The sequence below is a fragment of the Anomalospiza imberbis genome, chromosome 2 (genome assembly GCF_031753505.1).
Source record: "Anomalospiza imberbis isolate Cuckoo-Finch-1a 21T00152 chromosome 2, ASM3175350v1, whole genome shotgun sequence".
In the NCBI taxonomy this organism is placed as follows: domain Eukaryota; kingdom Metazoa; phylum Chordata; class Aves; order Passeriformes; family Viduidae; genus Anomalospiza; species Anomalospiza imberbis.
This window is the reverse complement of record NC_089682.1, coordinates 5823296-5833701: the sequence shown is the minus strand read 5'-3', so window position 1 is coordinate 5833701 and position 10406 is coordinate 5823296. Positions and strand designations below refer to the sequence as shown.

Below are 10406 nucleotides of genomic sequence, written 5' to 3'. Positions count from 1 at the left end.
AAGCAACCAACAGCCTCTCGGCACACCAGAATTTTCGATTTCACTGTGCTGTAAGGCAGGCAAGTGCAAAGGTACTGTGCCCATTTAGCCTTTTCTGGATTAATGAAGTCCACAGTGTCCACAGCAGATTCTTAGCACATAAAAATTATCCATTCTGAGCTACAAGCTTAAAACAATGACCTTAAGGGAGGAGCAGTGGAGGTCACACTCCTTCTTGCCTGCTTCTCCTGCCCTGCAGTCCTGATGGGGCAGGAGGGGAGTGGATTGAGGATGCAGGCAGGGGAGCCAGGGTTACCTGTCTTCTACACAGGGCCAAAATTTTGATCTCAGTGCTCTGAGCCGCTTGATGCAGGGATGCTGTTCTGTGCAGCTGAACTTTGTATCCCTGAGGGCAAGGAGAAAATAAATCAGCTCTGTCCTTGACCTTTGCACAAGGAAAATCACTGCTCTGCTTGCCAGGGAGGAGCAGTGGTCTGGTCCTCAGGGGTTCTGCTGGACTGGATGTCCGTGGGGGATAGAGAGTGACCTGGGGAGCTGAGCAGGGCCTGAGGTGGGGATGGTGACACTGGGTCTGGTTGCAAAGGTAGGAAGTGAGGCACTGCTGGAGTGGAGGAAGAAGAAATGCTGAGGCAAGGTGTAAGACCCCAGTCAACCACCTTGATGAGCCTTTTAAAAGGACTTAACAGTGGTTCAGGTACTCTGAGTTGGATGCACAGGAGAAATACCAGTGAGACATTCTTAAGGGGTCAAAACAACACTAAAGACTTTACTGACAAAATTCAGAAAATCAGCAAAATTTTGGCAAAAGCACAACTACAACATTCAATCAACGTAGAACACTTCTCACAACATTAACTTGGCCCATTCAACTTAGCAAACTTTAAGCCCATTTGATGTTAAGTTACTCAAAATATTCCAAGCAGAGGGAATTAGAGAAGAGGGAGAAAGAGAGAGAGACAGAAAAGATATGGAAAAGCACACATACAGCTACCAGCTCCTGGGTTCCAGCGATGATAGAGGAGAGGTAGAGTCTGGATAAACATGATGGCCCGCGTTCAGCCTTAAAAACCCCCTGGCCTTCCTGAGCCCTTCTCCCAGGTGGGACTTCTGGTCACTTGGCCACTCAGGAGCTGGGTCAGGGGCTCCAGGGGTGGGTGTGGAGCATTGCCTCTGCTGTGCCCGTGACTGGCACCGCTGCAGGGCTGGGATGCAGGCTCCAGAGGGGATGCAGGCTCCAGAGGAGATGCAGGCTCCAGAGGAGCAGGGCTCTGCCCCGCCAGGGCAAGGCCCCACCTGCCCTGCCCCACACACCTGCATCCCAAAATGTCTCGAGGCATCAATCTTTCCAGTGTCTGACACAAGGGCAGCATGAAGGAGGAGGAAGAGAGAGGAGGGTCTGCCTTTTGGGCATGGCCCAAACCCTGTGGCACCGGGGGCAATGCTCACCTCCTTGGCTGGGCACGGAGTGACGAACGTGTGCCAACTGCTGTGGGTGAAGGCGTGTGAAAGCCCTCGGCGTGCTTGTGCCTCACCCCTCTCCCCTCCTGGTGTGTGCAGGTATCCCTCGCTCCACCAGGTCCGTGATGGGGCTCCAGTGATGAACCTGAAGGTCTGGATCCTGCTGCTGAGTGGCTCAGGGGCCGGCACAGGGCTGTGGAGCAGTCCCAGAGCGGGGCTGGTGGCACACGCGTGTCCAGCCGGCGTTGGTGCCGAAACCTTGGCTTTGCAAAGTTTGCATGTGGGTATTGACTGGGCCAGGATCCTGCCTGGATATGATTCACCTTCCTTCCCCCTCAAGGGAGGTACATTTGGGGACCTATGACCAGGTTGGCAGCAGCTCTGTGAAACGCTGACAGTCTCTTGCGGGGCTGAGGAGGGAGGTCACCTCGAGCTCATTTCTAGAGTCAGCCTCTTTCTGTTATTTATGACACAATTTTGCGTTACGAGGGTTGCTCGTGAGCCTGTTCTCTAGGATGGCAAACTGAAGGACCATATGTCATGGTTTGGACTGCCAACACATCAACATTGCAATCATTTGCAGACTGTTTTATATTTCTTTGATTCGGGAATGTGTGTAATTAGCTCCTCAGAACAGCCGGGTAGAGGAAACGCAGTCTGTTATTTAGGCAGAATTAACATCCTTGTTCTCTGCATTGTGATCCTTAGTTTCCTAGTGCTGCTGCCAGTGGAGAGATCAGTGCTGAGACATTTGTTCTTTGAGCCTGCCTTCATTGCAAAACTATTTCTGTTCCTTTTCTAGGCTATCCCGTTGACCTACAACTGGCACAAGACGTGCTGATGCTGTAATTAGTAAATACCCTCTGCAAGTGGCAGCAAAAGATTTATAGCCACCATTGGAGGCTTCGCTTTCAGCAAAAGGAGAAGCACCAAAGTGTTTGTTGCTGTTTACTGCATTTTTATGCAGATTCCCAGCAGGGTCCAGCCAGCATTTTGTGCTGCAGGCCTGGTAAATAAATCTTTACTGACCTGTTGTGGCAGAAGCCACGTATGAATGTGCTGGTGGGGCAAGAGTTATGTTATTTTAATAGGTTAACAAACCCATACAGGCTTCTGCACTGTTAGCATTTGGCCTCCTACCAGGAGTATGATCATTCTGCTACTCTTTCCATTCCTAACCCGGTGGTTTATGTGGGTTGGTTTTCAGCAGTGCCTGTGTACAGCCAAAAAGCAGGAGAGCAGCCATGCCAAAAGGCCTCCCAGTCACTTGTGCTTTGGAGGCAGGAGAGGGCTCTGTCCCCAGAGAGAAAGGGAAGGATTGAGAAGGAAGGATATCAAAGATAATTTCATTCCCATATTTGACCTGGCATTGAAATCTGTGGTGCACGTGCAAGGAAAAGGGAGTTTGTTTTTTGCCGTTTCAAGTAGAATGTCTTCCAAAGAATTACCAGCTCCATACTGTGTCTAGTGCTTAATTTGCCTCAGTCAAGAGAGCTTGGCCAGAACTGTTTCTGGTGCTTGGAATTGTCTCTTGCCCTTTTTCTTCCTCACCCCTTCAGAGGCTTGTGCACCCATGGATTCTCTGTTGCTTAGAAAATGGTGAGGTTGTATTGGTCTCTCAAATAGGAAAAATTCTCTTCTTTGCCTGGCCTGACAAACTCTTACAGGGATGATATCTTTGATATCGTTGTCTCAATAAATTCAGTCAAAATTGGCCAATAAGTTCAAAAGTTATTAAAGTCAGTGGGAGGGGTGAAAAGTTCTTTGTTTCCATAGGAAAACATGCAGAAGGGGGCAATGTGTGTGTCACAGAGGAAAATGGAAATTACTATTTGCAGTCTAAGGGTGCAGTCTAACTTATCTCCCCTTCCATATCTTCTCTTCCACATGTAATGCAAATGATTTAACTGATCATTTTGTCTTCCCATCCATCATTTCTGCTCCCTTGGCCAGCTCCACAAGCAGCATGGACAGACTCCTTGGGTCATTTGGAATGCCTTCCTCTTCCCTGACACTTTTTCTCCTTGGGATACCCATCCTCCCTGCCTGGAGGGACACACTCAGCTCCTCATCTACAAATGCAGCCAGGTTAGAAGAGGGGCAGTTTGTCAGGTACTTCCTCATGGTTCCTGGCTCCCACCACACCAGATCTGCTCTCCCAGTGATCCCCTTGTCCCACTGAAAGGCGCTGTGGCCCCGCTGGATGGTTGGACACAGCGCTGGGCGCGATAGCCAGGGACAGAGCCAAAGTTAGGTCAGCTGGATGAGCTGGAACACATCCCCTGGGAAGCGCCTGACTCGGCTGCAGTAGCTGGCCTGGAGCTGACCCTCAGACTCATGGTGTTTCAGTTAGGGGGATGCTATTTTGATGATGCTTCTGCAGATTCAATGTCATTTTGGCCTTGCTCCCATTGACGTTGTGGCCATAGGTCTGGACATCAGCTGGCCTCAGCCTCTCCTCTTGCTAACCTCCTTTCTGCTGCCTTTTGCCTCGCTGTCCTCAGCCCTGGATTCTGGGCTTTGCTTTCATTTGGGAAAGGGCTCAACAAACTGCTTCTGCCTGCAGTTACTCCACCTCCCTTCTTCTCCCTCGTGTTGCTACTTCGGTTCATGAACTTGAGGTGTTTTCAGACTTCAGGATACCCTTTTGTAACTTTGTCCTGTTTCTAGAGGTGTTTTGAGGAGCTTGAGGTGGTCACTCCTCCTGCTGAGAATCATTCTTGCCCTCATCCACCATTCCTGTTTCAGTCCATTTCTTTTCCATTTGGCTGCCACTTAACCACCCAAAGGTCTTGGCAACTGTAGTGGTATAACCAGGCATGACTCCTAAAAAGGATTTAGAAATAATTGGGTTCTGGGTTTATTGGGAATGCATTTGATCAGAAGAATAGGAAGGGGAAATATTTGCTGTCGCCCAGAGGATGGCATTGTGACTGTAAATGGTGTGAAAGGCAAGAAGCACTAATTGTGCTGCATTAACTTGTTTGACCAGAATCTGCTTGGAAAATACAAAGGTTTTTATAAGTTTTTTGGGAAGAATGAGGCTGCTGCTGATACCTATTTATAGATGACTGTGACCCTGAAGGTTTCTAGTAAGATGTTTGCAAAGCCACAGCTATCCTGTGAACATTCACGTAAATGAGTTGGCATTTTCCCAATGATAAAAGGCCAGCTCCAATATAGAATCATAGAATTATAGAATCATTTAGGTTGGAAAAGACCTTTAAGATCATTGACACGGTGCATCTGATCTCTTTCTGACTACATGTTGCAGGGTATTTGCAAATGACTGTAGAAAATAGATATCTGGGGTCATAAAAGGGCATGTTTGAGAGATTGCTTCTAGGGTTTTTCCCAGGGTGATACTGGTCTACCAAGCAATGGAGACTGTGAACATGGAGCTGATAGCAACTCATTAATATGGTTTGTTTTGTAAAAAAAGGCCCCTTTGAGTCAGTGGTTAAAATGTCCCCTCTTCCCTTGGCTTCTGCTGGAGTCAGCCTGTGACTATCAGTAATAATTTTAGTCTGTGTGCTAAGAATTTAACCTCAAAAGCATAACTGCACTGCATTAATTAAGCTTTATCTAATCTCCAGCTAAACTGACAGTCAACAAACAAACAGAGTTTTCTCAGGATGGCATTGCCTTGCATTTACGTGATTCCCAGCACAGTTTCACCTCCTGGGCAGAAAGGTGTTCCTCAGTCATTGTGTGGTGCATTTTCTGGGAGGAATGAATCCCCTCATTACATCTTATCAATGTCAACCATAAAATATCTCTAAGCCTCTTGTTCCAGGAAATATGGGGGGCAAAAGAGAATCTTTAGGACTGCAGAGCATCCTCCAAGCAGCCACAGGTGTGACTCCTCATAAAGTGCTCAGTTTGTAAGACCTGGTCTTATTCTGCAGTTTTATATTTCTCTCTCTTAAATATATTTCTCTCTCTCTCTCTTAAATATATTTATATTGCTGCATCTAACTTGCTCAACATACTGCCTCTTTGAGGAAGGTATGGATGTCCACTTCCATCATATCCAAGTTGGAAAATATTACTAAACCTGTGCCTTACACAGAGGTGTTTACTCAGAGTTGTGAGTACATCCCTGGACTGATCAAGACTGAACTTGGTTTGCTATTTGTTGGCAACATAGGCCAGATGGGCATTTTGAATTGAAATGGAATGAAAGGCAAGAAATGAGGTAGTGACTATTAATATACATTAGTGGATGCCTGTGCAGGTTTTCAAGGAATACCAAGCTGCTATCACAACTTTTCATTTAAACTAAGCCCATCAGGACCTTATGTTTCCACAATAGGATTCTTAGTTTCTTTTTCTCTCTGAGACAATCTCGCTGTTGTCCACGTCTGAACATAAATATCTCATTCCAGCCTGATTTTAGTTCAGAAGGAAAGTCATGAAAGATCTGGTTAACTCAGGTGTTGTCACTGTCTGTGAGTTCCAGTGAGGCAAAGGTATCTGGTCTTCCCCTGGCTCTAGAGTCAGAACTGAGCAGCTCTGCTGCAGGAAGAGTCAGAGAGAAAGGGAAATGTGCACTAGTAAGGCCCATGGGTGTTAAGAGAGCTATGAGAGAAACTGAAATAATAAATGAAAAATCTCTCCTGATTCAGGATGAGATACATTGCCTTCTTCCAATGAGTTTTCACCCTTGAAGTCTTCCATGGGAAGAAACACAGAAGGAAACACCTTTTCACTTCACATAGAGGCTGTCCACATCTCACATCATCTGCCTGCTCCCTTGTTTATCTGAAAACAAAGCAGCAAAAAATGTGCACATCAGAAGCTCTTCTGACACTGCCAGAGTAGCTTAGCCCAGGTGTGGCTTGAGTGGCTGCAAGAGGTGAACAGAAAGCAGGGGGAGAAGTCCTGCTCTGATCCCTTTGTGGAGAGCTCCAAGGAGACCAAGTGGTGTGGAGGAAAGGAGGGATGTGGGGTTTAGGAAATGCGGAATTCCTTTTCTGCAGGAGGAGCTCCTGTTGCTATTCTGGTTTGTGTGTCTTCAATCATCAAATGCAGCTTTTGTCTTTTGATAGGATAAGGAGGAAAGTAGTGTACAATGGTGTTCTGACAGCCTGGCACACCCCAAATCTGTGGTTTAAAGCTTTCTTTGTGCTGAATTTGTTCTTGTAGCGCTAATGACCAGGTTGCCATAAATAGCCACTAAATGGGTCTGACACAGTAAAGGAAAGTGAAGGTCACTGTTGGATCTTGTGTTTAGATCTCTGTATCAAAGAACTTCACAAGGAAGGGAAAGGTGCATTTTCAACTTGGGTTTCCTTTTAGATACAGAGGGGGAAACTGAGGTATGAGAACGCCTGCTTGTCAGAGCAGGATGGGGATGAGGATGGTGGTGGATGAGGATGGCTCTCCCTGATGTTCTGCAAGGTCACAGCCAAGCAACAAATCATCACCACACAGGGCAAAATTAACTCCCCACTGAAATCAAAGGCAAAACTGCCACGGAATTCAGTAGAGGTGGGTCCTTGCCTGCAGCCCAGCTCCAGCAGCTTAAGCTTTGAGCCAAGTATCCCAAACTGAATGCCTGTGTGGGGAAGGAAGGCAGGCATATTTGGGATGCTGGGATGAAAGTACTGTGCTGGCCACAGTGGCTGCATGAGCAGGGATGGAAGGGGAGATGGAAGGTGCTTGTGTGTGAAAGCATGGCCTATATAGAGCTGATAGCTCATTTTAGGATCCCAGCACCTGACAAAGTGTTTTCTTGATCACTGAGCCTGGCACCCTGAGAAGACATCACCCTTTCCATGGGTGCCAAATGGGTGAGAAATGCATCCTTGTGAGAAGCCCAAGTGCCCTCCCTGTCTGCCTCACTAACAGGTGCAGATGCCTGTTTTGCACCTTGTGTGGGGAGCAAGTCACAGGGCACTTTTAAAGATGGGCAGTGCCAGAGGTTTGGTGGCTGCATTTCCTTAACGTGCCCTAAGGCAGGCTTTGAATGTTACATCTTCAGCACTGAACCACACCACTCCTTGGATGTACCAGACCTCACTGCTGCCCACACTAGCTCAGTTATGTCCCAGAACTAGGGGAATTTAGGATATGCTTCCTTTTTCAACCTGCCACAACAGCGGGACCATCAGGTCTACAAGCGGCCAGACAGGTACGCATTTCACTGAGCGGAGATAAGGCAGACCCTGGCCTGGATGCAATCCCTCAGTAAGACTCTGGCTGCAAAAAAAAAAAACAAATTAGGCAGGGCAGAATCCCTCTGAGACTGGAAACACACTCTTCTGGGTACCAGTGGTTGGATGGAAGGGAGAGCAAGGCACAGTGCAGCACCACCAGGAACACCAGCTCTGCTCCCAGTGACTGTGGGTGCCAGAGGGCTTCTGGATATCTCCTGCAAAATCAAGTACAGTTCCTGCTAAGGAGGTTGTTTTCACTTGAAGGCTGTGTGAGACTGTTCTGGGTTGGCAATGCTGGCACCTGCCCCACTGCCACACTTCGGGGACCACATTGTCACCATTTCCCAGGGCTTTGTGGGGCTGGGCAGAAAGCAGCTTCACTGCTGTTGCTGGCAAAGGGATCATGGATGGGCAAGGGACACGGAGCTGTCTCATGAAGAGCTGGCACCTGCTTTATTACATGGTAACCACAGCAATTTGTACTGGTGGGAGGACACAGAAATGACAGGCTACACCCATGGGGTTAATGCTAGACAGTGATGGCATCTGCCTGCCCCTGAGGATCTGTGTTTAGTTTGCAGCAGCTCAGGAAAGACTCCAAAAAGAAGAAAAAGAGGGAGAAGTTGTCCTGGAAGAGAGACTGTGGCTGTGCTAAGAGGGTTGAGCTCATTTCTGGGCAACTCTCAGCAGCCACTTCAGTTCATGTGTTTGTGAAACACCCTGTACTGGCTGGCCAGCCCCAGAGTGACCTGTTTCTCTTCTCTTCCTAAGAAATTACCACTTCCTTGAGACATCTCTGTTTTTCCCTAGCACCTGTGCATGCCCAGAGCTTCCCTGCCTGACATCAGCCACTGTCAGGGGCTCCGGTGACAGAGGCTGAGCCTGAGAAGGCATTTTCCAGAACAAACCACTGCTCAGTACAGAACCCTCTTTCCAAGTAGGACAGGCTGGGTTGGAGCCCAGGGAATGACCTTTTCTGTGTGGCATTCTCCCACGTAGTGTGACCTGATGTCACAGCTGCTAGGCAGTGTTGTGACGTTGCAGCCCTCCCTCAAATCCAAATCCAGGCACTGCTGGTAAACCGCACAGGATGGCAATGAAATTTTGCCATTCTTCACTTAATGTTGCTTAGGGTGAAAGTATTTGACCTTAAATTACTCTTCCTTTTTTTGAGAAGGGAGCTTGTATCTCAGGAAAGATGGATTTGATTCTTTGGTTTTGGAATAAATCTGGTATGAATCCCCACATGGTTTCGTGCTGCTTGTCCTTCCCACCCAAACAGGGGCACTTCTGTAGTGGCTGGCATCAGATGTCTGTTGTTCAGCTAGGGAGTCTGAACCCTGCTCTGTGCTCTCAGGTTGGGTTCAGGCAACCACCCAGGAGCAGGGACATTCCTGGCTGCAGAGCAATGCAGGCTGTGTACCCAGGGTAAATGGAGTTTACCACAGGCTGGTAAACAGCTCTGTTTAGCACGTCAGCTCAAGTGGGGGACAATCCAGTGTGAAATGCTTGCACTGAGCTGAAATCGCTTCTTTTCCACTCTCTGCCTTCATCCTCATACTGCTCAGGCAGGCTTGAGCCCGTGCTAATCTGCAGAGAGGGTGAAATGCAAAGAGGTAGAAAATAAGGCTCTGAATCTGCCACTGCCACTGCACTCCCTGACCTCATCTTTTGCAGGCTTCTTGCTACCAGTGCAAAGAAGCAGAGAAGAATCACAGAATCATGGAATGATTTGGGTTGGAATGGATCTTAAAGATCATCCAGTTCCAACTCCCCTGCCATGGGCAGGGACGCCTTCGACTATCCCAGGCTGCTCCAAGCCCTGTCCAACCTGGCCTTGAACACTTACAGGGATGGGGCATCCACAACTTCCAGGGCAACCTTTCCCAGTGCCTTACTACCCTCACAGCAAAGAATTTCTTGCTAATATTGAATCTAAACCTAGTCTCAGTTTGAAGCCATTCCCCCATGCCCTTGTCAAAACTATCCCTTTATCTGTAGGCTCCCTGTGGGTACTGGAAGGCTGCAAAATGTAAAATATATTCCTCCTAATTTCCCTATCTGACTTGTGTGCTGTCACACAACAGGTTTGTTTTGCTTTGGGGAGTAGAGAAATGAGATGGAAATTACAGAGGTCCTTGATAGAAATGTAAAGATGGAAATACCCACAAAATCAACAAAGTCAAAATTCAAAACTACCTTCCAGAGAACTGCACTCAAGAATTTGGGATCTGTTATTGCTCTAGTCAAAGGTATTTTTTTTTTACTTAATAAAAAATAAAACTAAAAGGGACCAATTAAATAAAATAACATGACTTTTGGAATCTGTGTAGTCAGATGATAGTATTCATTGTTAGCATTTTGACCTAAAAGAAATCAATTAATAAAATGCTCATGTTTTATAGATGGCCAATTTCTAATATTTGTATGTCTTGCTTTCCAAAGTCAGCTCAACTATTGGGAAGAAAGCTTGCTTGGTTTTTTTACTTTATTGCTGCTCTACCTTGTGCAAATTCTGTCTGGGGCTTTTTACTTTTCAGTGCTAATGATGGCTCTGTAAGCAACCTGGCTGGGCTCTGAGAATGCAGGTGGGGTTTGTACCAGGAGCAGTTTAGCAGACCTTCCTCCTGACCTCCTGATGCAATTAGCTGTGCTCATGCTGTGCTCAGAGAATCCCCTCTGAGTGCAGCTGCAGTGAACAAGCAGAAATTTCTGAGGCAGCACAAACTTGCAAACCCTTCCACAGGATTATCAAATGACAGCAGGTTGGAGGTATGTAACGAGAAG

General features: G+C 47.3%; 1 long non-coding RNA gene across 1 annotated transcript; it reads left to right on the top strand.

Moving 5' to 3' along the window:
• Positions 1 to 1261: 1261 nt before the first annotated feature.
• Positions 1262 to 9875, top strand: LOC137468194 (uncharacterized). The gene is made up of 3 exons (XR_010995793.1): positions 1262 to 1557; positions 2261 to 2467; positions 9707 to 9875. It is a non-coding gene; the product is annotated as an uncharacterized lncRNA (long non-coding RNA).
• Positions 9876 to 10406: the final 531 nt, after the last annotated feature.